Below are 27688 nucleotides of genomic sequence, written 5' to 3'. Positions count from 1 at the left end.
TTCCCCACACTAAGTTGCCAGGGGGATGGGGGGAGGAGAAAAAACTAGAGCTGGGGAAGAAGCCAAAAGGATGCTTCTAAATTGCTGACATAAATTCTGGTAACTGGGGATTTTTTTTTATTCATTCTGACTCACTGATCAAGAGGATTTCTTTCTCTCTCTTTTTTTTTTTTTTAAAGAAAAGGAATACAGTTCTCAGGGTTAGGCTTAAGGCTATATGTAAGCAATTCCAGTCTTGTAATGAGGACTTCTGAGGATGTTCAGAACTCATCTTGAGAAACCTGGGAATCTTGTCTTGAAATACCAAGAATAATAATAACAACAAAAATTATAAAGTTTTGGGAGCTGTTGTTGTCAATCGTGAATTTGAGCATGCTCAGAAGCCATCATTATTAAAATCACAAAACTTGGATTTAGCTTACACATGCTAGAAGAAGAAGGAGAGTTGGATTTTATATCCTGCTTTTTTCTACTTTGGTGTTGGTGGAAAGTGCTATCAAGTCACAGCTGACTTATGGCGACCCCATAGAGTTTTCAAGGCAAGAGACATTCAGAGGTGGTTTGCCATTGCCTGCATCCACTTTCTCTACTTCAAGGAGTCTCAAAGTGGCTTACAATCACAATCTTTTCCTCTCCCTACAACAGGCACCATGAAAGGTAGGTGGGGCTGAGAGAGTTCTGAGAGAACTGTGACTGGCCTGTGGAGCCTGAGGAGGGTGGGGTTTGGAGAGGGGAGGGACTTCAATGCCATAGAGTCTAATTGCCAAAGCGGCCATTTTCCTTTGCCTCAAAACCTGGATATTAAGTAGGCAGACCCCTTTATAGCAAACCATGATGTGGATTTTTGGGGTGTAGGGCTGTTCTCCACAGCTACTGTGGTCATTTATGCAGGGGAAGTTTCTGTTTGGTTTGCTGCACAGTTTTCTGATCCGTATTCTCAAACATCATGTGCATGAGGGCTCCCCCCCAAAAAAAGAAATTCCAGGAGTACCTTATGATTAATTATGCATCCCCAGTGAATCATGGAGATTCTGAGTCCCTCCCTCTAAAAACGCAGCTTTGTTGCAGTTTACTTGGAGGGGGCAGGACAGCTCTTAAAGGGACTGCTCCCCTTTGGTGTGTAGGCTTTTGCAAAGCTTGGTATTCCTCCCCTACTTTCTTCAACAGCTCCCTGCCAGGAGCTGCCTTCTAGCCGCTCTTCTGTTGGTGTCTTCCTGCACATTTCATGAAGGTTTCACTCCATCTTTTGTCCTTCGCTTTGAGGGAAGAGGTTGGATGGGAGGGACAGACACGTGGGAGGGAGAAGCCAGAATGGGCATTGGGAGAGAAACCTGAAGTAAGGACTATGCACGGAAATGGTGGGGATTTGCCTCACTCTCGCCTCGAAGCAGAATTTAATTTGTTATAAAACAGCATCCTAGAACTGTGGGGGGGGGGAATGAGGTGGGAGTGAAGTGACTTCTAAAGGTTGGTAAAGTCATGAACAGTGCAAAGGAAGCCTCAAAGCAGTCCAGCAGGGATCACGAGCTAAATACCCTCACATAATTGGCCTAGGTGTAGCAAAGCAAATAGCTCAGAGCACGTTCCCATGTTCTATGCACGTATTCTGCTTCTTCAACCTCACTGGGGAAATTGATAGGCCTTTGTCCTACCAGTTCACTTAACCTGACTGAAGTTTTTATGGGCAGCAGCGGGCTCCACCTTTCACAACCCTACTTGCAATTTTCTCCCCTAACTCTTACAATAACATCATGCCTCATTACTCATGTATTTCATTTTCTTCTGGGAGGCAGCTGAACCGGCAAAGGTCTTAACATCAGTGAACAACCTTTGCATTTGAGGAGATGAAACCGAACAGTAGTTATAGCTACACTCCTCAGGCAATCTGCCTAATTTTGTCAGGTGTAACTCGCTTGCTCTTCTTGCTTCAGAAGGTGAGAGGTTACAACATCTAAATGGAGTAATGAACACAACTAGCAACTGATGTAGCCAATTATACAGCAGAGGTACATGTCTTTTGCTTTCAGCTTTGCTGAACTCCGGCACAAATTCCACATAAATAGAACCTAACCATGGTGGACAATAACAAGAGTTTGAAAACAGTGTATTTCAGAAGGTAAGTGAAGTTTGAGGAGATTTGGAGGTTCCTGCTATGGCAAAACACCTGAGGGATCTTGAGAGAAGTCAAAAACAGGAAGAGGAAATACAGGGAGGGGTGTGGCTTAGTAGTAGAGCATCTACTTTGCATGCAGATGGTCCTTCAATTTCCAGTTTAAAAAAGGAGCGGGTGCCAAAAAATATGGAAGACCTTGCCCTGAGACTTGCTGTCAGAGTAGACGATGCTGACTAGGGCTGTTGAAAAACAATTCGGTAAAATTCGGATTCGGCAAAATTTGCCCTGTTTTTATTTGGGAAATGCCGAAGTCTGAACTCCCCCACTTCGGGTCCGTGAAATTCGGCATGAGGTCCGGAGTTTGGGGAAAAATTCGGCCAAATAAAGCCATTAAAATCACAACCGCACCTTTCCACAGCTACGGGGGGGGGGGGCATTTTGGGGGGTAGAGATCCCAAACTTTCAGCATAGCTTCAAAGGACCCTTCTTGCAATAACCCCCATGTTTTGTAAAGATTGAATCAGCGGGAGCTGAGATATGGGCCCCGAAAGGGGTCCCCTCTCCTTAATGTGCATTTGCAATTAGCAGAGCTTGCCGCCCACTCGAAGCTCCCAGCCCCGACAAACAGCTGAGCTGCAGGGAGCAAGGGCGGGGCAGGTGCGAAGAAGTTTGCAAACCATGCAAAGCAACACAACCATGCAAAGCAACACATTTGCAACTATGCAAAGCAACACCTGATGCCTGGGAGTTTGCAAACCATGGAAAGGGATAGAGGCATGCTAGCTAAGCATCAGGAGCAGAAGGGGGTGGAATTTCCCCTTTTGCATCAGACTCGGGACCAGTCAAATGCATTCTTTAAGTCACAATTTGAAAACAATTTTTGAGCAAACATCAAAATAGACCTAACCGATCTTATGAATGAGGCAAAACCTGAGGACACACAACTGAAGCCCCCCCTCAAACCAGGGAGAGAGAGACTCGAGGGGGCACACACCCCCAGACAGAACGGGCGAAAGCCCCCTTTGGCTTCCCCCCACCCACAAAAACTGTTCCCTCCCCACACACACACAGACTCTGCTTCCCCCCCCCACACACACACAGGAGAAAAATTATAGATTAAAGCCCCCAAAGGGGTCTTACTCTGGATGTCTTCTGTTCCATCAGGAGGGACTTGGAGGACTGGGTAATCCAATATGGTTCCATTTAAGCACGGGAGGTTTTGCCTTGGATTTGCCGCTCTTGAGATGCACATAGGATCGGCTGATCCCATTCATCCCAATAGGGAAAGGGGGGCATCTCTCAGCCCCCACTGATCCAATCTTTGCAAAACTTGGGGATTCTTTCAAAAAGGCTCCTCTGAAGCTACGCTGAAAGTTTGGTGGGTGTACCCCCAAAAATGTGCCCCCTGCAGCCACGGAAAGGAGCGAATGTGTGCTGTAAATGGAATAAAAATGCACATTAAGGGGGGACCCCTTTCGGGGCCCATATCTCACCCCCCCCTGATCCAATCATTACAGAACTTGGGGATTCTTGCAAGAAGGCTCCTCTGAAGCTACGCTGAAAGTTTGGGGGCTGTGCCCCCAAAAATGTGCCCCCTGCAGCCAAGGAAAGGAGCGAATGTGCACAAGCACCCCCCACGGGGATTTCTCTCTCACACAAACAGATATTCTCTCTTTCTCTCCCCGGCCGGGCCGTGCAGCAGCTGGGCTCATGCACTCAATCACAACTGATTGGCCAGAAGACCCAGCTTGGCCACCGATTGGCCGGGGGAGAATGCTGCTTACTAACTGACGGTTATGCTGCTGCGCCGAACACTGAATTTGCTGAATTTATTCACCGAACACCCCAAACTCGCTGAATTCGGCTCCCCGTTTTTTGAGTTCGGTTCCATCAGAACTAAAAACCGCCGAATCAGGGGAAATTCGGCTGTTTTTCGGTTCAGGACGAACCAAATCGACAGCCCTAATGCTGACCTTGATAGGCCAGTGATCTGACTTAGCATGAGGGAGCTGCATTTGTTTAGTGCTGATGTTTGTAAACAAAGAGTTTTGATGTGAAAATGGTGCTAGGGAGAGAAATTCCTCCCAGTCTCCCTCTCATCTTCTCCATATATGTATTCTTGTAGCTGACTGATTAGAAACAAGAGTCACAAAGCTGATTCAGAGTTGTGGCAGCACACATGTTTCTAAAACACGCCTGTCCTGATTCACAGCTCTTTCCTCAAACACCATCAGAGATCAACAGGGTTGCCAGGCCCCTCTTCACCACTGGTGGGATGTTTTTGGGGTGGAGCCTGAGGAAGGCAGGGTTGGGGAGGGGAGGGAACTTCAATGCCACAGTCCAATTGCCCAAAGTGGCCATTTTCACCAAGGAAACAGATCTCTATCGGCTGGAGATCAGTTGTAATAACAGGAGATCTCCAGCTAGTACCTGAAGGTTAGCAACCCTAGAGATCAAGCTTTTCACAATTTGTGGAAGTTCTCACAGAAAGTAGCTCCTGTTTCAGCTCAGACCTAGGCAAGGGTGATTCAAAATGACAAAAGGAAGATTCACGCTTCCTTCAATTGCCATTGGGTTTGTGATCAGGCGTGGGCCTGTTATTAAACTTCAATGTTCCCTACTGGTTTCTGAATGTTTCCATTTTTACTACCAGCTTTTTCTTAATTTGTATTCTTACACATAGTCTTGGGGTGGATACTCTGCTAAATAATTGGTTGTCTTTGTACTTAGAACTACAGCGGTCAGTGTTCTTTGGACTTCCTTACAGTCTTGAGGTTTCATTCTCATCCTGCCTTCTTAACACAGGAGCAGTTGCTCTGTGTCTTCACATATCCTGATGATAACCCCAGAAACTGTGGTCTATATGTCAGGAACCAGCAGCTCTGTTTGCTTCTCACAGAACCATCAGCCATCATGGAAAGTGAGGTAAGACTGGTGTGGGAAATAGGCATAATGAGACTTCGGGTTTCTGACATTAACTTCAGGAATGGGAACTAGTAGAGTAATAGTGAATCTCATTACAGGAAGGAACCATGATGAAAAGGAGCCCATGGTGAAAATAACCCCATTGATATTAACACCAAGATTGGGTTTATTTGGACTAGCATTTCCAGGTATTTTGGACTGAGACATTAACAATTAACTTGTGTTGTTGGTAAACCACTTAAGTGTGGCCATACATACTCGGCTGTGTAATAAATGGCACTTGAGTCATTGGAATGCAACAAGGTTCCTTTAACTGTGCAAAGGTTTCCCACTTGGTCACTTTAGCCAGCCATTTCTGTCATCGTTAAAACTGCACTTCAGGGCAAAAGCTAAAAGTCAGCATTAACTAAAGTTCCATTTCCCCTCGTAATTGTAAGCAATCAGATACACTTCATACTAATTAGTCTTTCTGAATGCAAATCAACAGGAAATCTTCCAAGCCCTCGTTCTTTTCTCCCTCGTTTCTGTGTCCTGAAAAGTTGAAATACATTATCCACATACATTTTTTGAGCAATGTCTAGGACTCAAGATATACATATGTTGACCTTCGAATGTTAAAACGTCAGCATCGTTCACAGGCCTTTCAAAAGTCTTTGCACCATTGAACCCTTAAAATGCCAGAAGTCTGATGATTAGTAAGGCACATCAGAGACTTAAAAAAAAATAGATTTTGCCATTTAAAAATAATAATAATGTGCACTCAGTATTCATTTGAAAAGTGAGTTCTGCTGGCCCTGCAAAATAGAGCAATTTCGCCAGGCCAATAACTGAGGACAGCCGTGAAAGGATCCATCTTTACTGGCCTCCCCATCCCGCCCCCCACTTTTGAAATCTGTGGGGGGGGGGCTTGAATTGCTGATATTCTATTGTACTGTGGCACCTAGGTACATGTATGGCCATCTGCGTGTAACTGTTTTATTGAGATTATGATTTTAATGATGTTGATGATTTTATGTTTTTTATATTTTTTATGTCTTTAATTGTTGTTACCCGCCCTGAGCCTGGCTTGCTGGGGAAGAGGGCTGGCTATAAATTTGAAAAAAAAATGCTAGCAACACATGATACAATATGGATGTGAATAACATAGGCAATTGCATTAGACTTTCCCATCCAATTGTTGCCTTGTTCTAGATTGGGTGCACTTACAAAGTGGGAGGGCACAATACAACCATGTTGGGTAGGGCCAATTGTACTAGTCTTTTCCACATGATTGATACAATCCACATGTTTTCTGTGGTTCACATGCCTATGGGAGTTGCATGGGCTTACACCGTGGAAGGATAGCTCCCGTGCTGCTGTGAACACATGACATGGGAGCCTAAAATTATAAATGGGGAAAGTAAATATATTGCACTCTAGGCAATATTTTACTCTGTTCAATATAGGGTCCTGCCCTTTGGGCTTTTAGCAAACTCTGCAAAGACGAAGTTTTAAAGACATCAGAACATGGGAGAAACAGAAGTCCTAGTGTGACATCACATCCCACTGAGCTTCCCAAACTTCAAAAAGGATGTGAACAGAATGGAGCAGGTGCAGAGGAGCGCGACGAGGATGATCAGGGGCCTGGAGACCAAGCCCTATGAGGAAAGGCTGGGAGAGTTGGGAATGTTTAGTCTGCAGAAGAGGAGGTTGAGGGGGGACATGATTGCTGTCTTTAAGTATTTGAAGGGCTGTCACTTAGAGGAGGGCAGGGAGCTGTTCCTGTTGGCAGCAGAAGATAGGACTCGAAATAATGGGTGGAAATTGTGGGCAGAAAGGTACCCGCTAGATATTAGGATTTTTTTTTTTTTACAGTAAGAGTTGTTCAACAGTGAAATCAACTACCTAGTGAGATGGTGAGCTCCCCCTCACTGGCAGTCTTTAAGCAGAGGCTGGACAAGCACTTGTCAGGGGTGCTCTAGGCTGATCTTGCATTGAGCAGGGGGTTGGACTAGTTGGCCTGTATGGCCCCTTCCAACTCTATGATTCCAAACTCTGGCCTCCCTGGGAAGCACCTCCAATTCTCTAGGAATTTTCCAAGCCAGAGTTGGCAACCTTATTATTGGTTTGCCATAATTGTTTGTGACCTTTGCTGATGGTGTACATCATAGTCAGTATGGGGGGGAACTAATCTTGAGTAGAATTCATCTAGCTAGGAGCACAGAGAGAACAGTGGTGAAAGCTTTAGTCAGTCTGGAAATATACCAAGGGACAGTGAACATGAGGACCCAGGATGCCTGTCTTAAAGCCCCCAAAAGCTGCATCAGATATTTCGAGGCTTTGCAAATGGGCCACCTGCAAGGTAAAGTCACTGGAAAAGACAATCGTGCTTGGAAAGGTTGAAGGCAGCAGGAAAAGAGGAAGACCCAACAAGAGATGGATGGACTCAATAAAGGAAGCCACAGCCCTCAATTTGCAAGACCTGAGCAAGGCTGTCAAAGATAGGACATTGATTCATAGGGTCGCCATGAGTCGGAAGTGACTTGACGGCACTTAACACACACATCTGCAAGGGAATGCAGGCAATATGAACTGCCATAAAGGGAAGTGTCTCATTTCCCCCTCCTTTCAGAAACACCATGGATTTCTTTGTGACATATCCCAAGGTGCGTTATGGTAATGGAAAGGTTTATTCATGATTGAGGTCATAACAAATCATAAGTAAATGGCTCCTTCCTATATCAATGCCAATGTTCAATATAGAAATAATCCTGTGTTTCAAAGGTTACTAGAGAGATGCAAACAGTTATGATGCAGAATGAATAATTTCAAGGTCAACAAGAGAGCCCGTTTAGACTCATTCATCATGTCATCTCTATTGATTTTAGAAAAAAACACACAAAAACTTAAAAGGGGCTTTGAGTAATAATTGCAGAGATAAACCAAACGTATGGAATGATGAAAGGAGAAATATATACAGTACCAAACCACATCATGTGAGCTCTTTAATGGGAAAAGAAGCTTCCTAATAGACGTAGTGCTACAGTCTTCACAACTAATATCTGCTCACAGTGTTCGTTTCTTCTCAAAGTGAGCACCCCACAGGCTCACACTGGTTATCTGTTTGCAACTGAAGTGAGTAGGGCAGTGCGTATCGGGTTTACGACCCAAAAATAAACTTGAACAAAAGGCATTTCTGCTTTTTTCTGGGTTTATTTGGGGCCAAATATTGAAATAGAGAATAAAGCCTAAGCCAGATAGGCGATTGCCAAATCAGCCAAATAGATATTCAGCTGGCTCAGAGAGCCAGCGTGGTGTCATGGTTAAGAGCGGTGGTTTGGAGCAGTGAACTCTGATCTGGAGAATCTGGTTTGATTCCCCACTCCTCCACATGAGCGGCGGAGGCTAATCTGGTGAACTGGATTTGTTTCCACACTCCTCTGCATGAAGCCATCTGGGTAACCTTGGGCAAGTTACAGTTCTATTAAGAGCTCTCTCAGCCCCACCTACCTCACAGGGTGATTGTTGTGGGGAGGAGGAAAGGTGATTGTAAGCCGGTTTGAATCTCCCTTAAGTGGTAGAGAAAGTCGGCATATAAAAATCAACTCTTCTTCGGCCTTTGGCTTTCCCAAGGCTTTTCTCTATGGGAATTTTAAAGGAGCTCTTGAGGGGGATTTTTAGAGGTAGGGTTACCATATTTTCAGGGTAGCAGCAAGGGACTCTCCTTGCATGACCCCTGAAGTTTGGTAAGGATTGGGACAGGAAGTCTGATTTTATGGGGCCTCAAAGGGGTCACCCCCTTCTCCTTAGAAAAGTATTGTGAAGTTCACAATGCTTTTTCTATGGAGAGGTGAGCAACCCCTTTGGAGTTCCATAAAATCGGACCCCCTGACCCAAACTTTACCAAACTTTGGGGTCCATGCAAGGAAAATCCCTTGCAGCTACCCTGAAAATTTGGGATGCTACCTCTAAAAATGCTACCATAGGAGCCTTGAAAAAATCTTTGTTTCTTGTTTGTTAACTTGAAATAAGCCTCTGTTGTCTCGTTTCTTCTGAGGTAAAAGGGGACTAAGGAGGAGAAAAATTAAAACTCTAAATAAACATTTTGGCAAACAAAGAAGCAAGCTGTCTCTTCCTCAGTACCCACATAAGGTGGATCCTGATATAGGGAAACTTAATAAACCCAAGGGGTCACTTCCCTCCCCATGATCCCCAAATCATGGCACTGGGGAATTGTGCCCATTGCATGTTATAAAAAATGAAACACCCCCCCCCCACACACACACACACACCCAGTGTCTGTGATCTTTGGATTGTTGGGGGGGGGATATGAAGGTGGGAGGGGAAACAACCACAGAATGTAAACTTCCACCAGATTGATTATTGGAAGTCATATGTGTGTGTGTGTGTGTTAAGTGCCGTCAAGTCGCTTCTGACTCATGGCGACCCTATGAATGAAAGTCCTCCAAAATGCCCTATCTTTGACAGCCTTGCTCTGATCTTGCAAACTGAGGGCTGTGGCTTCCTTCATTGAGTCAATCCATCTCTTGTTGGGTCTTCCTTTTTTCCTGCTGCCCTCAACCTTTCCTAGCATGACTGTCTTTTCCAGTGACTCTTGTCTTCTCATAATGTGACCAAAATAGAATAGCCTCAGTTTAGTCATTTTAGCTTCTAGCTTCAGTTCAGGGTTGATTTGATCTATAACCCACTGATTTGTTTGTTTGTTTGCTTGCTTTGGCAGTCCACAGAATCCATAACACTCTCCTCCAACACCACATTTCAAAGGTATCTACTTTCTTCCTATCAGCTTTCTTCAATGTCCTGCTTTCACACCCCTACATAGTAATAGGGAATTCGATGGCATGAATTGACTTGATCCTGGTGGCCAGCGTCACATCCTTACACTTCAGAATCTTTTCTAGCTCCTTCATGGCTGCCCTTCCCAGTCTCAATCTCCTTCTTGGCTGCAGTCTCCCTTTTGGTTGATGATGGAGCCAAGGAATAAAAAGTCTTCAACAATTTCAATTTCCTCGTTGTCAACCTTAAAGGTGTGTAATTCTCCTGTGGTCATATAGAACACATTTAATCCAATCAGCAGTCTGTTGGGTGGGTTGGACCCATCTTTAATTGCATAATCAGAGCCAGGAGGCTTTTGCAGATCTGCTTTGGTGATTCAAGTCCCCCCAAATGTATGAGGATGCAGAAATAATATGCATGAGAAATTAAAAAAAGAACCTTTGCACATTTTTCTTTCAGTCACTCATACGAAATCCATTTTTGCCTCTTGCCCTCTAGCTAGTCCTTTGAGCCACTGCACTAGCATGCCTCAGTATCAGAAACTTAGTTTCTGAGCTATATGTAAAACACACACACACACACACACACACACACACAGAGAGAGAGAGAGAGAGAGAGAGAGAGAGAGAGAGAGAGAGAGAGAGAGAGAGAGAGAGAGAGAGAGAGAGAGAGAGAGAGAGAGAGAGAGAGAGAGAGAGAGAGAGAGAGAGAGAGAGAGAGAGAGATTTGGAAGGCTTTTCAGGAAGACAGCTCTCTCCTCTCCACCAAGACTAGAATTAGTACTTAGCTGCAGTGCTAGAAATCATAATGTTCAAAGGCGTTGTAATTTCCTCCCCAGAGGCCACTGTCTTGATGCAGTCAAGTACACTCATCCACTGACTTCAGTGGTCTTAAGGGCACTCAGCTGTGTGCTGGATGATGGCATTTATGTGCTAGTATAATTTGAATCATGACCTTGTAATGATTGCTTTACATTTTGCACTTTATATTCCACCGTCTTTCCACCATAGAACTCAAGAATTTGAGGAGGACTCCCATCTAGGCACTGATCACAAGGGATGTGCACCTTAAAAAAAGTATTTTTTTGGGATCCAGATTTTCTAAAGGGCATGAATCCCCTGATACTAATTCTGGATTCTGGTTCGGGTGTTTGCAGGGGAGATTCCAGAATTATTTGGGTTCTGTTATTTCCTATGGGGACTCCTTGGGGGGGGGGTTGGGGTTGCTGTTTTTTTTTAAAAAATGACACCAACATTGCAGGGAACCTAGTCCTGCATGTCCACTAAAGCCCCCCCGCCCAGTTTCATGTGAACTGGATGAAGGGGTCCAATAGTATGGGTGCCCCAATTGTTCTGCTTATCTCCATTGTTCCCTGTGGGGGGAAAGAAGTCTGCACTTTCTCCAGGGCAAAGAAGCTGGTAGCCAAACACACAACAGCAATTGCTGGCCAAAAGCCTCCCAAGGAAAGTAGAACCAACAAGCCCAACAGAAACAACATCAAAGCCAGAGAATGCCAGCAGAGCCAAGGGCCAGTGTAGCAAGCCCGGCACATCAATGTCAAGCCAAAGAATCCAAGCCAAACCAACCTAAGCAGAGGGAAACCTGAAGCTGCTTCTGCTCATGTGCTGTAGTCACAATCCAATTTGGTCACTGTGCATGCACAGGAATCTGTCTCTAAACTTAATTTGAGGGTTCTTTTAGCAGGGGCGGATTTTAATACTACTTTGGCAGTCGCTAAATTTTTTCCCCAGTCAATTAAGAATAAAAAATACTAATTTCCTTATGGGTTATTTAGATAGTTCTCCCCCCCCCCCTTTTTTTAAAAATGGTCTCAGTGTGACATTGTTCAGGGCCGAACTGGCCACATGAACAGTATCATTAGAGTAAAGTACAAGGGAAATGAGCAAATCATGTGTCACTGCTATCCAGGATACTGAAAGGGGACCCCAGATCCAACCTCCATACTTCGTAATGAAGAAACGACCCTGGATTAATGTCTCCTTCTCATGCTGATTCCGGTATGGATTGTTCTCTCCCCTTAGTCCCCTAATGTCAAATATTGTTTTAAAAAAACTCAATGTCATGAAGACAGCACAGCTCATAATTATGTGGATCAGATCCCCTTTATGTCATATTCTGTTATCTAATAGGATTTCACTTACATCAGTAGCGGAATCTGCGGCCATGAATTGACTTCTAAGGTCGTGGAAAGTTCAGTTATAGCCACAGGTGAAGGCTTTTTTACGTAGCATATGATATACACAAACTAATCCAGCACTTTCTCAACTTTGCAACTTTAAAACAGGATATACAGAAAAGAATTAGTAAAAAAAAAAAAGTTTTTCTCCCCACCCCCCTTATAAGCATAATGAATTGAGAGAATGATAAGGAATGGCGACGTGTGGTCCATGCGGTTAGTCAGAATGCCTCCGCGGACATGACTTCTGCCCAAATGTTCAGACAATTCATTTCATTATGTTCTCCCTGTGGTATTATACTGCAAAGGCTTGTTTACAGCAGACAGTAACAGATAACCCTTATCCCCCTGAAGTTATTGTTCAGAAAATCAATTCAGCCCCAGTCCTAATATCACTGAATGGACAAATACAATTACAGAAATGAATTTTAAAAAACACAGGGATTTTGATAACAGAAGGGCTACCTCCTGTCAGCCACATTATTCCTTTTGTGAAAGTGTGTAAAATCATTTATAGGATTATGAATACAGGAGGGTGTCATGTGTCAGCCCTTTCAACAGTGACAGCACCTGTATTGGACATTGGGGCAGAATTCCAGACCCCCAAATATGTGCTCAGCAGGAGATCACAAATGCAGGATGTAACTAGTGAGTCTGTTGAGTACAATGGGAATTACTTCTTAGTAACTTTGGTTTCCCCACTCCTACACATGAAGCCAACTGGGTGACCTTGGGCTAATCACAGTACTCTTCAAGCTCTCTCAGCCCCACCTCACAGGGTGTCTGTTGTGGGGAGAAAAGAAGAAGAGTTGGTTTTTATATGCCGACTTTCTCTACCACTTAAAGAAGAATCAAACCTGCTTACAATCGCCTTCCCTTCCCCTCCCCACAACAGACACCCTGTGAGGTAGGTGGGGTGAGAGAGTGTGAGTAGCCCAAGGTCACCCAGCTGGCTTCAAGTGGAGGAGTGGGGAATCAAACCCAGTTCTCCAGATCAGAGTCCACCTCCTCCAAACCACTGCTCTAAATCACTACACCATGCTGGCGGTGGGAAGGAGATTGTAAGTCGGTCTGATTTTCCTTAAAAAGGTAGAGAAAGTCAGCATATAAAAACCAACTCTTCTTCTCTGCATCATAACCCTGGTATTCCTTGTAGAGCTCCCATCCAAATACTTGCCAGTACTGGCCCTGCTTAGCTTCTGAAGTCTGACAAGATCAGGCCAGCCTGGGGCTATCCAGGTCAAGTCATTTACATATGTCACACTTTTTGTATTTATCTATGAAGAGGAGGCAGTGGAATCAGATGAATTTGTGGAATATTCATTCTGTGCTTCACATATGAAGTAAGCATTGTCTAAAGTCCCTGCTCCCAAGACCTTTAAGTCCAGAATCTCAAATTATCTGATTGCAGAACTTCTTTTCAATAAGGTCATATGGTGCCAAATCATTCATATAGCATTTCGTTATTTTTAGCTTTTCAATCATTTCCATATTGCCTATCTATGTATAACTCCACCAAGTTGTTAACAAAGATATAATAGAAATAGCACTACAAAGAACTGATGAAAGAAGTGCATGTAAGGGCCTCTCCACATGTCCATAAAGAGATAGAGACAACAGCTAGAAAACTTTATTAATAGCAATGCAGTCTCAATGCTGTTGTGTTGTGGTACAAAGTGCTTTACATAAGTTCTAGACAGTGCTTACAGTTAGTCTGTAAGGCAGGAAAGAGCTTGATCACACCTCTGTTCTGACAGCAGAGTGACTGCAAATTTCAAGCAGCATCAATGGATAATGGAAAACATGGGGCTTTTTAACATTTAAAAATTGATTACATGGGTTCTGCATGGACATTCTCACACTGCTTCTCCCATTGCCAGCTTTTGTGTCTCCGCAATTTTATGTGGAGAAACAAAATAAATAAAAAATGACATCTAAATTTTACTGGAAGCAGGGGGAGCAGTGTGGTTTGTCTCTCTATTCTAACCCGAATGAATGAATGAATGAATGAATGAATGAATTCCACATCAACATCTTTCACAGTGGAGCAGATGACCCTCCCTCCCCCATAGATCAAAGTCAATTTGTCTGGCGAGGATAAAAAAAAAAAAATCTCTCCACCAAAGTGACCAGCTACTGGCTATTCTAACTCATGTGTGGGGTGCCATGTTGGTAAGCAAGGAGCTGGGCGCTCCATTCTAACTGGACAGCGGGCACCAGGCTATGTGCCAGCTTTATGTCCCTCTCTGTCTTCTGGCTACCTGCAAACCCTGTTTTCAGCCTTTCTTATCAGATGTAGGAACAACATTTTGAGAACTTTTGAGTTTACAAAGCAGAAGTTCTCAGTTCGTCATCTTCTACTGGTAAAACTGTTTCACAAGATAAATTATATTCTGCGCTGTGAAGTGTTCAAGAGATGTATGAATCAGCTTCTGGAAGTTTTTCAGTAGCTGCATGTCTTTATGGGTGTTTATGAAAAGTTTCAGAATGACTTCCAATAAAAGCTGCCATAAAACTTGCCATAAATGTCAACATAATGTTGCTCTTTGTGGACATCTAATGTCCAGGTACCATGCTGCCATCAAAATAGCCTAATTGTCTAGTGTACCAGGAAGCAGCAGCATGATTGGCAATCTCCATTTAATTAAAATAGCTTAAAGGATCTTCACAGTGCATGTCACGGACTCTCAGATACAGGGTCAGAGCTGCGGGGGTGGGAGGCTTGGTAAAAACGTATTCCAGTATTATACCACTGGGATGATTTAACAAGTACTTGGCTCTTAGTTTAGAATTTTAGTTAAAGTTATTAACACTTTTGCCAAGTTTAATAATCAAACTATTTTGTTGTTTTTGTTGTTTTGTGTGTGTGTGTGTGTGTGTGTGTGTTAAGTGCCGTCAAGTTGCTTCCAACTTGTGGCGACCCTGTTAATCAACGTCCTCCAAAACATCCTGTCCTTAACAGTCTTGCTCAGATTTTACAAACTGAGGGCCTTTATAGAGTCATTCCATCTCTTGTTGGGTCTTCCTCTTTTCCTGCTGCCCTCAACTTTTCTTAGCATGATTGTCTTTTCCAGGGACTCTTGTCTTCTCATAAACCAAAGAACAACAGCCTCAGTTTAGTCATTTTAGCTTCTAGGGTCAGTTCAGGCTTGATTTGATCTATAACCCACTGATTTGTTTTTTGTTTTGTTTTTTTGGCAGTCCACAGTATCCGTAACACCTCCAACACCACATTTCAGAAGAATCTACTTTCTTCCTATCAGCTTTCTGCACTGCCCAGCTTTCACACCCATACATAGTAATAGGGAATACTATGGCAGGAATTAACTTGATCTTGGTTGTTGTTTTATACTGACTGACGAAGACTGCCCTTCCGGTTTCTGACTAAGAAGTGCTCAAATGTATTCTCCGTTTGACTCATTCCTTGACAAGATTTATTCCACTTGATGGCACCAGTCAGTCCAGAACAAGTGATCTGGTGTATATGATTGCAGCCGTGAAGAATGACATCACTGCGGTACTAGAATGGCGTGGCGATTCTCGTGGTAATGCTAGTGTAGCTGTTGGAATCTCTTCATCCTAAGGAAGTGCTCATATAACAAGATTGAACAGTGGAGAATTGTATATGTGAATGAGCCCAATCGCCGATATAATACCATGGACAGAACTTCCTTCTTTACCTCAAACACAGTGCTTTTTCAGAGGAATTAGTTCATACATTTAGCTGCCAGTTGTTTGGGTTCCACTCACATGTGTAACTTTGTTACTTGGGAGCTGAAGCCTGTGTTGATGTCTTGAATGTGTAAACAGGCCATGTCATAGATATGCAAATAAAAACACTATTTTCTGATTTTTTTTAAAATTTACTAAGTTTGTCTTCTACCTTTCCATTAGTATTATAAAGCTGGCTAACAGCCCATTCCTCAAAGCCACAGCGGCTGGGGAGGGTGTGGCCATGGCGCTGCCACGGCGCCTCCAAAGAGGTTTTGTGGCTGCCATGGGGGGGGGGGAGGTTTTTTTAAAAAAATGAAAATTAGAAAAAGGGGGGGATAGCCCCATAGCAAACAGCGATCTCCCCAACAAAAAGGTGGTGTGATAACACCATTGCTATAGGGGGCATTCCCGGGTTCAATGCAGCTCTGTGCCATGAATGCCCCGGGAACACCTCCTGGGATGCCAGTGTACAGGGACTTGTCCTGGGAGGATGCCAGTGGGCAGCCACAGCGGCGTTCAAGGGTTGTGATGCTGCCGCGGTTCAGGGAGGCTGCCGTAAGTGGCACTCCGCCGGCGTCTGTGCCAGTTTGCATGGTGCAAGCAACACGGACACTGCCGTAGGGGTCAGACCCCCTCCTAAGTCCATTCAGCCCTCAACCTCAGGAATGGGCTGTAACAAAATCAAAGTTTTATCTGTACAACAAATTAATGCAAGAATAGGAACTTGCGGTCCAGAACTTTCCTCAGCTCTTGGCAATGATGTAGAGTGCTTGCGGCAGAGATGACTGATGGAGGGTGAGATTGGACCCTTCGTCTTGGATGATATTTGTGACAGAAATCCCTTTGATGGATTTTAAATTATTATGGCCCCGTCTTTATTTCGATGGCTATACTAACGTGAGTTCATTCTTGTGAGGAATTATGAATTATTTGTAACCGTGACTAAGGCACAGGAAGCAGGATTACAAAAGAGCAAACTGAACTGTTAGTTCAATTTCTTAGCAGAGTTTAACGCTTGTGTTTAAAACAGCTGCTGTTTGAATATAGTGCAACAAAGCAGGTTCACAGCTTTTATTTTTCAGAGACTTACTTTACACATCGTACTTAAACACAAAATAACCCCAAACCCCTTCAGGGTTTAAACACATTTTCAACCCTTAGTGACCACAGTTTCCGTCAATCAGTGCATAACAGCTTGAAATCAAATCAGCCATACCCCACAGTCATGGCAATACAGGGGTCTCCAGTCTATTTCCCTCAGAAGATAGACATACTAGATCACTTCTCCTCAGTAACCTTTTTCAATAACCAGTCTGCTTTACAAGAGCTAGATTTCAAAACCCAGTGATCCCCTCAGTGATCCAACCCTTTCTCCTGAAGAACCGTTGGTAGATTGCCAACCTCCAGGTGGTGGGGGAGAAACAGGCACCTCTATACTAATACCAAAGGTTAGGAAAACAGTATAGGAGCGAAAAACATTTACAAACAAGGTGCAATTTTTACATAAGCTACTGAGATTCCTATAAACATACAATGTACAAATACAAGTAACCACACTATAACCAACACATAGTATGTACAAAATATACAATAAAGGAGCAAAAAATCTTTCAAAGGTCTCAGCAGAGTACCAAGTATGTATAAGTTCAAGTTCAATTTTCAGATGAATAAGAAGCCACAATCTTCAATAGGATACGGCCGTTTCAAATTCACAAAAATTGCACCTTGTTTGTAAATGTTTTTCGCTCCTATGCTGTTTTCCTAACCTCCAGGTGGTGGCTGGAGATTTCCCGCTATTACAATTAATCTCCAGGCAACAGAGATCATTTCACCTGGAGAAAATGGTCAATTTGGAAGGCGAACTCTGGGACATTATACCCCATTGAAGTCCCTCCCCTCCTCAAACCCCACCCTTCTCAGGCTCCACCCCGCAAAATCTCCCAACTCGGAGCTGTCAACCCTAACCGTTGGAGTTGTCTCAATTCCCCTCTCACTTCAGCATTCTAATATTAATATTCCTGATTGGATGCTGCCGTGGTTCTGCACATTCAAAGCTGTGACAGGGGACTGGCACATGACTTAAAGGAGGGCAGGACACCTTTTGCCCTCCTTTTGCTATTCTGAGTTGGTCTTCTCTTTTTCAGTATCTATGATGGAGGACTGTCCTTGGTTCCTCCCTCTGTCAGAGCAACTGATGATCTCTAAGCCAGCAATCAGGGCTGGTAAATATTACTTTTCATCAGCCCAACCCAACGTGTCGGCCATAGGGTTGCCAGGTCCCTCTTCGCCACCGGCAGGAGGTTGTTGGGGTGGAGCCTGAGGAGGGTGGGGTTTGGGGAGGGGAGGGACTTCAATGCCATAGAGTCCAACTGCCAGAGCGGCCATTTTCTTCAAGTGAACTGATCTCTATTGGCTGGAGATCAGTTGTAATAGCAGGAGATCTCCAGCTAGTACTTGGAGGTTGGCAACCCTAGCTGGCCATCAGATGTAGAAGAATAAAAATGAAGAGAAAAAAGTGATGCCTACACTTGATGTTTAGACTAGATCTATATTCTCTCCTATGGAGGCATGTTCCCTGATCAGGGGATCAGGTACTTTGTTTGCAACTCTATCATGAATGTAACTTTTTTTCTCCATGGAAATGGCCTAATTCTTTTCCATGAGTTGCTGAAAATTCTGTTTGTACCATATAGTTCCCAGCAATTCCTAGAGAGGACAGATGTCATTTCTGAGTTTTCTCCAGAATCAACTTCATGCCATTGGCCTGATGGCTATTTTAATTTTTTTTGTTGTTGTTCTCAATGCTGCCCTGACCAGTAGCAGGAAAGAGGAGCTGGGTTTAGGGGATCTCTACCCCCACTGGGGAGTGGCAACCCTCTCTGTGTATATGAAAGGCAATGAATGAATGAGTTGTGAATAGCTGCATTCAATAAATCAATTTTTCTTTCTGTTCTCAAATAGTTACTTCATGGCTGCGACTCAAAGTATTTCTTAAGCGGATGAATACTGGATCAGCTACGTGTACTGCCGGAGACATCAACAGGAAATAGAAATAAATTGGTGCTTATAAAATATGACAGACATTAAGCTGTAATCAGGTTTCCTGTATGTGCATTAACAAGGCAAAAGAAGTGGAAAAGCACAATCTAATAAATGTATTTTGCCTGATTTCCTCCTTAGCTGTGCATGGGTTTTTTCCCACTGTTGCTCCACTTTTAACATTTAAAATTATACACAGTGCAGGAACCCCCGCCATGTTCATAATTATGTATCTTGAACTATATTACACAAAATGTAGAGAGCTTGAAGTGCTGCATTTTAGACTGAGCGCCCATCCTTTCCTCATCAAGGTTCTCCTCATCTATGGTTGCCAGGTCCCACTTTGCCACTGGCAGGAGGTTTTTGGGGCAGAGCCTGAAGAGGGCGGGGTTTGGGGAGGGACTTCATGCCATAGAGTCCAATTGCCAAAGCGACCATTTTCTCCAGGAGCGCTGATCTCTATTGGCTGGAGATCCGTTGTAATAGCAGGAGATCTGCAGCCAGTACCTGGAGGATGGCTACCCTACCTCAGTCTCACGTTTGTCCGGAGGTAAAAGAAAGAGCTATAACAGTACAACACACACCTTAAACTCTCTGGTCAAAACTGGAGAGGGAGGGGGAACTGCTCATCTCCAGTCTATATCAGTAATCCTGAAGGTCATGGTTCTCATCTAGGGCAACTTGCAGGATTTCCAGCCAGGCAGAGACATTGTTTAGAAAGGGCAGTCCAAATAGTTTATTCCATTCTGTCACCCTCCCAGCACCTTGCAAGATAATTACCACCTCCTTATATTGTATGTGTAGACGAGATCTCCCATAGCCCATTTGGAGCTGTTATTTGCTCAGGAAAACCTGCCAGTGATACAAATAATAGTTGTTGTTGTTGTTTTTGTAGGGCAGGAAAATAGTATGGGGGGGAAACTTTTCCCCCTTGCCTGTTATAACCCCAGCCTCAAGATGCTATTCCATGATTTTAAAACATGCTTGAGGTCCATTTATTGATCTTCAAATATCTCATCTGGTTTGACCCCTGTCTGGCACTGGGCTTGGCCCTATCCTTACCACACATCTGGGCAGCAGCTGCAGATTCAATTTTTGTCGCAAATGTGAAATGCCGTTTTCATTCAGCCTTTTAAAATGACTAACTTAAATCCAATCATGTGACTTCCTTTTAATCAACCTGCCTCCAGCTGTGAATAGAACTGCACTGACTGTATGCCAATGTCGGGTCCTTTGCTCTCAGTGGTCCATAAATAGTTCTAGACTGTGTATGTATTGATCTAACCAAGTGTACCAGCCTGAGTCATGTCTATATGCACCGAAGCATTTGGTCAGTTTAGTTAAAATCTTTGTGTCAGCCTGGATCCAACCCACTGAGTTGGAATTCTTATGCAAGCAAGAGTTGCACCAGGGAACCATTCTCTCTCTCTCTCTCTCCTGTAAAGAAACCAGGCCAATTAGTAGCTAAATACAGATGTCTGGAAGTTGCATCCATTGAAATAATTGAGAGTTAGCAAGACAAAGATCCGTGTACACATGAACACATGAAGCTGCCTTATAGTGAACCAGACTCTTGGTCCCTCAAAGTCAGTATTGTCTACTCAGACAGGCAGCGGCTCTCCAGGGTCTCAGGCAGAGGTCTTTCACATCACCTACTTGCCTGGTCCCTTTAACTGGAGATGCCGAGGATTGAGCCTGGGACCTTCTGCATGCCAAGCAGATGCTACCACTGAGCCCTAGCCCCTCCACATTTGATCCATTGTATGCAAACCATCATTACTCAACTGCCCTTCAAGCAGCTATCAAGACAGGACATTGAAGCAAATAATTCTCCTTCTGTGCTTTCGTAGTTTAAAACGATGCAATATTAGCCACTATCATTAATATGACTTGATGTCAAAACTATCTTGTAACCCCTCCTCTAATGATGTCATCTTACATTAGTGACTCTTTATTCATAATTATGCAGATCCTCACTGGTGGCTGGCTAATAAGCACTATTTATGGTGATTCTGTTTGACAAAATACGTTTAAGTCATTTTACCCTATTAAGTTGGGAGGCAGGTTACATAAATATTACAGCAGCATGTTATTGCTGCTACCTACTGAAAAGCTGCAAGTTCTGCTATAATGGAAGAAGGTTGTTTGCCTTACAGCCCTGTTTTATCACTAATGAGCTGATTTCCACCTATGCTCAAGCATGACCTGGCTTAACCTCCAGTCGTTCAGAAGAACTGCAAGAAACACCTGCTATCACTTTTCAATATTACTAGGCTAGAAAGGACTTCATGGGTCATCTAATCCAGTAGCTCTCATAGTTCAATTTAAGCCTCTATATGGAAGTGCAGAAAGTTGCTACAGCAGGTACATACTCCTCTCTGACCCCTCTCTCTAGGATTTGTCTTGATCAAGCAAAGAAGCAGGATGGTATGTGGCCTCTGCTGAGAATAATATCTCCCAATGCCACCCTCTAGCCACCTGAAAAGCAGCTGAGTGGGTAGAACAGTAGATCACACCTTGGGTAGGCTGCCACGGTGGCTCGGAGAGGTCATCTCAACAGGGTCCTTGTTTAAGACTCTACTGGGCTGACTCCTCTCTGAACCTGCTTGTAAAGATGGAATGGAAATATTTATCTCTCAATTCTTTGCAGACTCTTTATTCATAATTATGCAGATATGACCATGTGGTTTCCAGCATGGTGTAGCTGTTAAGAGCAGTGGACTCTTAATCTGGAGAACTGGGTTTGATTCTCCACTCCTCCACATCAGTGGTGGGTTTGATTCTCCACTCCTCCACATCAGCAGTGGGTTTGATTCCTCCATTCCTCCACATGAGGGGTTGACTCTAATCTGATGAACCGGGTTGGTTTCCCCACTCCTACACATGAAGCCAGCTGGGTGACCTTGGGCTAGTCACAGTTCTTTCAGAGCTTTCTCAGCCCCACCTACCGCACAAGGTGTCTGTTGTGGGAGAGGAATGGAAGGAGTCTGTAAGCTGGTTTGATTCTCCTTAAAAAAAAAGCTGTCCTGAGCCCAGCTTGACTGGGAATGAGGGCGGGTTATAAATTTGAAAAAAAAAATTAAAAAAAATTAACATATAAAAACCAACTGTTCTTCTTCCTGGCACATGTACAGTTTTAGAATGTGATTGTGCATTTTCTTTGTTTTAACTGATGTGGTTTGAATAAATATTTTTTTTGCATTTGTCATTTGCCTCTTTGAACAGTAGAAAAGCAGCATCTAAATGAATGAGTACCGCACACTAGTTTGCGGTGTTCATAGAATCATAGAATTGGAAGGGACCACCAGGGTCATCTAGTCCAACCCGCTGCCCAATGCAGAAAATTTACAACTATCCTCCCCCCCAAACCCCCAGTGACCCCCACTACATGCCCAGAAGATGACCAAGATGTGTTCCCTGTCATCATCTGCTTAAGGTTATAGAATCAGCATGGCTGACAGATGGCCATCTAACCTCTTCTTAAAAACCTCCAGGGCAGGAGAGCTTACCACCTCCCGAAGAAGCCTGTTCCACTGAGGAACCGCTCTGTGTTGTGCCATTTTGTATGGGTATGAGAGGCAAGTCAACTGTGTTCTGCTGGACACACTCACCATTGCCATATGTGGAATCATATTTGTGTGAATTTCCATTTAACCAGACAAAAGGGGGTTAACATGGAGAAGGGGAAACATTAGGTGATTGTAAGATTGATTATCTTCCATAATAATAGCCTAACGCTTGCAGAGTTGATAATTCTGTTTTCCCAACTTTGAAAGCCACACATTTCTCAAATAAACTCTGCAAATAAATGTGGGGGGTCTCTGCCTTCTTTCCTCTGCTAAGTTTTATTTCCAGCGTGGTGCAGAAGTGTAATGGTTAAGAGCGGTGGTTTGGAGTGGTGGACTCTGATCTGGAGAGCTGGGTTTGATTCCCCACTCCTCCACTTGAGCTGCGGACGCTAACCTGGTAAACTGGGTTGGTTTCCTGACTCCTACACATGGAGCCTGCTGGGTGACCTTGGGCTAGTTACAGCTCTCTTAGAGCTTTCTCAACCCCACCTACTTCCCAGGGTGTCTATTGTGGGGAGGGAAGGGGAAGGTGATTGTAAGCTGGTTAGATTCTTCCTTAAGTGGTAGAGAAAGTCAGTGTATAAAAACCAACTCTTCTTCTTCTTCCTTATGTTTCTCTAGAATTCCTCTTGCAGGCTACGTCCTACTTCTGGACACTAAGAACTCTCTAGCCAGCTATGTGGTTAAGACCCTACCTCTATCTCTCTCCTTTCCTGTCCAGTATGTTCATTCACTACATAAACTTTCTTTGGTTTTTATTCAGTTCCTGTGAAAGCTCTTGTTCACTCACTCTGTTCCAATTCCCTCCACAGACCTTTCAAGGATACAGTCAATATTATGAACAATACTATTTCCCATGACCCTTTTCTCTTGGATTGGCTCAGGTCTTGTACCATGTGTCCTATATTGAATTCATCCATAAAAGCCTAGTTCTGGCAGCGAGCACTATCTAGTAAACATCCTTTCATAAGAAGATACATTAAGGTAGCTTTCCATCCTTAGCAATCACTTCATCATCCAGTGTCTGCAAGGGACCAATTTTAGTGACAAATGGGTCCAGGGTCTTTCTTAGTCCCGCCACAGAAAGCATAACGCTTCCCTGGAAATCAGAGACAATTTGTACTTTGTGACCTGGCTCGGTCCTGTACAGATTTGCACAATGTCTTACTGTATTCTTTGTTGAGTTAAATTCCTGGAGGTTTATGTAGGTTGGACTAAACACAGCCTTGTTTCAGGTCAGCTGCATTCGGTGCTTCAGTGACCTGGACCACTTTATTTACACACAGGCTTCAAACTGCTTCTTCTATTTCCCTCCTGCTGAAGATGTTCAAAGTAGCTGTGGCTATTTTACAAATTGCTGGGGTTTTTTTTGAAGGAAACAACAGCAAGATTTCTTCAGTATTCCCACAGAGGAGTTATTTCTGAATTTTTGAGATTTTCTCTCAGTCCTTAATGCACATGCCACAGACTGAAGTAGTATGAAGCTGAGGAGAAAGTGTTGGAAGTGAAGGACTTTATGCTGTCTCTTAACCTCAGACTCCAGAGGGGGGCAAGACTAGTGAGTCAGAGATAGAGGACAAGACACTTGGAGCAACAGAAAGAAAAAGATGAATTATTGTAAGACAAAAAAAAAAAAAGTCATCCCCTGTGCAAGCACCGGGTCATTTCTGACCCATGGGGTGACGTCACATCACAATGTTTACTAGGTAGACTATGTTTACGGGGTGGTTTGCCATTGCCTTCCCCAGTTGTCTACACTTTACCCCTAGCAAGCTGGGTACTCATGTTGCTGACCTCGGAAAGATGGAAGGCTGAGTCAACCTTGAGCTGGCTACCTGAAAACAACTTCCGTCGGGATCGAACTCAGGCCGTGAGAAGCTTTTTTGACTGCTCTTCCCACTGCCGACCAGAATGTGAGCTGAACCACCCTGACCTAGCCACGGTGATCCATGTGACGGTCACCTCTAGGCTACACTACTGTAACTCGCTCTACGTAGGGCTGCCCTTGAGACTGATCCAGCGGCTCCAGCTGGTACAGGATGCGGCAGCGAGACTCCTTATAGGGGTCTCGTCCCGAGAGCATATAAAGCCAGCGCTCCGTCAACTGCACTGGCTCCAGCCGGAGTACCGGATCAGGTTCAAGGTGCTGTTTTTGACCTTTAAAGCCTTACACGGCCTGGGACCTTCGTATCTGCGGGACCGCCTCTCCTGGTATACCCCCCGAAGATCTTTACGGCCTGGTGGGATGCTCTGTCTGGTAACATCAGGGTTCTGTGTGACCTTAAAGAGTTCCACAGGGCCTGCAAGACAGAGCTTTTCCGCCAGGCCTACAGTTGAGGACAGCTGCGGGTATCATCCTCTGCTGGCCTCCCTATCCCCCCCCTTATTCTATGTTACTCTAATGGGGGGGGGGCAACCTACTGCCTATTCCGGGCACTACGGGCCAAATTAAGCGCCATCTGGAGTTTTTAATGTTTTTTTATTGGGTTTTATTGTTTGATTTTAGAATTATTACTTTTACTGTTAATATTATATGTGTGATGTTCCCCGCCCTGAGCCTGGTCTTGGCCGGGGAGGGCGGGTTATAAATTGAATAAATAAAATAAAATAAATAAACCAGCAGGGGTTTGAGCCTCTCTGATTAAACAGTGTGTCACTTTGGCTGTTGTGTCTTGTGGTTTTTTCAATGCTATCGGCTACTTTTGTATAAGAAGTCACTACATGTGCAACTGAACTGACCCTATTTTTTCTCTTCATGTCCCCCAAATCAATACATATCTTTTGCTATAAGAAAAAAAGATGTAACTTCATCAGTATTACTGCAATTACTAACCTTTCTATCAAAGACTAGACTTCTTTCCCTCTTAATCTTGCTCCTACCTACTTCTCATTTTTCTGGCATCTCTACTTGCAATGTAGATAATAATTTCCTCAAAGAGATTACTCTATAAAGTGCACATTTATGCCCCATATAAATAAATAAGTAATAAACCTAATGGCATCAACAGCAGGTAGACTCTCAAAAAGCACCCAAGAAAAGAGCAACAAGCTAAGAGACAAATGCTAATTAAAATAAAAGAATGGAGAGTAATCAATGGTTAAATGAAGATTAAGATTCTGGAATTCTTTGCTATGTAAAGTGTAGACATCAAATGAAGCAAATTAGCAGTTTAGAGGAATAATTATGTTAATATAGCTCTGCTCTGAAAGGTGGTAATAAGTCTAATTTTCCAGGCAATAGGCAATTTGATTTCTAATTATTGCATTTATATTACAGTACATACACTATACTATGAATCATTTAAGCCGTATCTTGCCTTTGATTCCACCCACAGCCACACTCTCATGGGCGGGTGGGGGGGGGGGGGAGCAAATTGGGAATGCAAGCTTTAATGTGGATGTCATTCTCAGAAATACTGACATTCATCATAAGGTGTACCATTAGGGCTGCCAACCTCCAGGTACTAGCTGGAGATCACCCTTAGGGGACAGACCTGTCCTCACTGCACAACGCTACTGTAGCCAATGGTTTAAGTGACAAGGGCATGGCAGAGTTCTTTTCCATCTTCCTTAAACATAATAAAGATATACCTTTGCAGTATTCTATTTTTTGACAGAATATGCAGGATTTTCAGTATAAATTAGTGTAGTGAAAAGGGAGAAAAAATAGGGGAGCATAAAGCATTATATGGACAGAAGGCTGTAGAGCAGGGAGATACTGGAGTTTTGCGTATCTTCTGGAATTTACTGTTTCTGTTTTATTCCTTTGTTTTCTCACTCCAGTTTTCTCTACTACTAGCATTCTTCTATGTACTACTCCAGTCAGTGGTGGAGCCTCTGCTTTGCATGCAGAAGGCCCAAGGTCCCATCACCAGCATCTCCAGTTCGAATGACTAATAGGTGCTGTGAAGGACCTCTACCTGAGACCCTGGAGAGCTGCTGCCAGTCAGAGGAGACAATACTGATCTTGATACTGATCTTCTAGACCTGGAGGTTTTTAAGCAGAGGCTAGATGGCCATCTGTCAGCAGTGCTGATTCTATGTGATTCTATGACCCTAGGCAGATCATGAGAGGGAGGGCACCTTGGCCATCTTCTAGGTCACTACCTAAAGCCTGGTTTGATTTATCAGAATAGTTCCTCACCAGCTGATGGATGTAGAAGAACATCAATTAATAAAAAAATCACCTCTAATTTAAGGGAGGAAAAAAAAAGAAGTAATAGGAAATCATCACAGAAACACAAGGAACAATCCATTTTCCTCTGTGTTCCACACACACGAGGGAATTTTAAATAAGCATATACCTTAGAACTCTATATTTAGTGTTGGCAGGATCATAAAGATGAACATTTTGGGACTAGCTCAGGATACTAATGGCACCTGTATTATTGAAACTGACGGATAAAGCAATTCAGCATCTTGAACAGAAAAGCTATTAGCTCTTATATGTATTCAATAAAAGTTCTTCTTCCTTGTCTGCATACCAAAGGGTTCTGTTTGAGTTATTTCCAAGCTGTTTCAGGAAACTGGTGTCACCAGAAACACGGTCGAAATTGTTTATTTTATCTCTCATCCCTTTCTGAGTCAGACAAACAATATTAAATCATAAATATGCTTTCATGTTCCCGAGCTCCACTATATAGATAATAACCATTACCAGAAGGAAGCCAGCGTGTGACTACATTCCCACCCCTTAAAATTGTGGATTTGCATCCTATACAATCTCACACCACACACGTAGCCTTCTAATCCCAGTCCTGACCTCCTGCCTTATTTTTCTATATCTATACATTTCCCTGCCTGTAGTGATTGGACCTAAGACACTAGATTTCTGTTAGGAAGAATGAATAAGAAAGAACAGATTGGATCCAATGAGGCATTCCACTGGTGGTGGTGGAGGAGGAGAGGAGGTATCTTGTTTGATCGCCCAAAAAGGGTACACTGGGTACCCTGGATCACCCCAAAAGGGTACACAGAATCATAGAGTTGGAAGGGGCCATACAGGCCATTTAGTCCAACCCCCTGCTTAATGCGGGATCAGCCTAGAGCATCCCTGACAAGTGCTTGTCCAGCCTCTGCCTAAAGACTGCCAGTGAGGGGGAGCTCAGCACCTCCCTAGGTAGCCGATTCCACTGTCAAACAACTCTAACTGTAAAAAATATTTTTCCTAATATCCAGTCGGTACCTTTCCGCCCACAATTTAAACCCATTATTGTGAGTCCTATACTCTGCTGCCAATGGGAACAGCTCCCTGCCCTCCTCTGACAGCCCTTCAAATACTTAAAGAGAGCAATCATGTTCCCCCTCAACCTCCTCTTCTACAGACTAAACATTCCCAACTCCCTCAGGCTTTCC

The sequence above is a fragment of the Euleptes europaea genome, chromosome 16 (genome assembly GCF_029931775.1).
Source record: "Euleptes europaea isolate rEulEur1 chromosome 16, rEulEur1.hap1, whole genome shotgun sequence".
Classification (NCBI taxonomy): domain Eukaryota; kingdom Metazoa; phylum Chordata; class Lepidosauria; order Squamata; family Sphaerodactylidae; genus Euleptes; species Euleptes europaea.
This window is presented reverse-complemented; position numbering follows the sequence as displayed.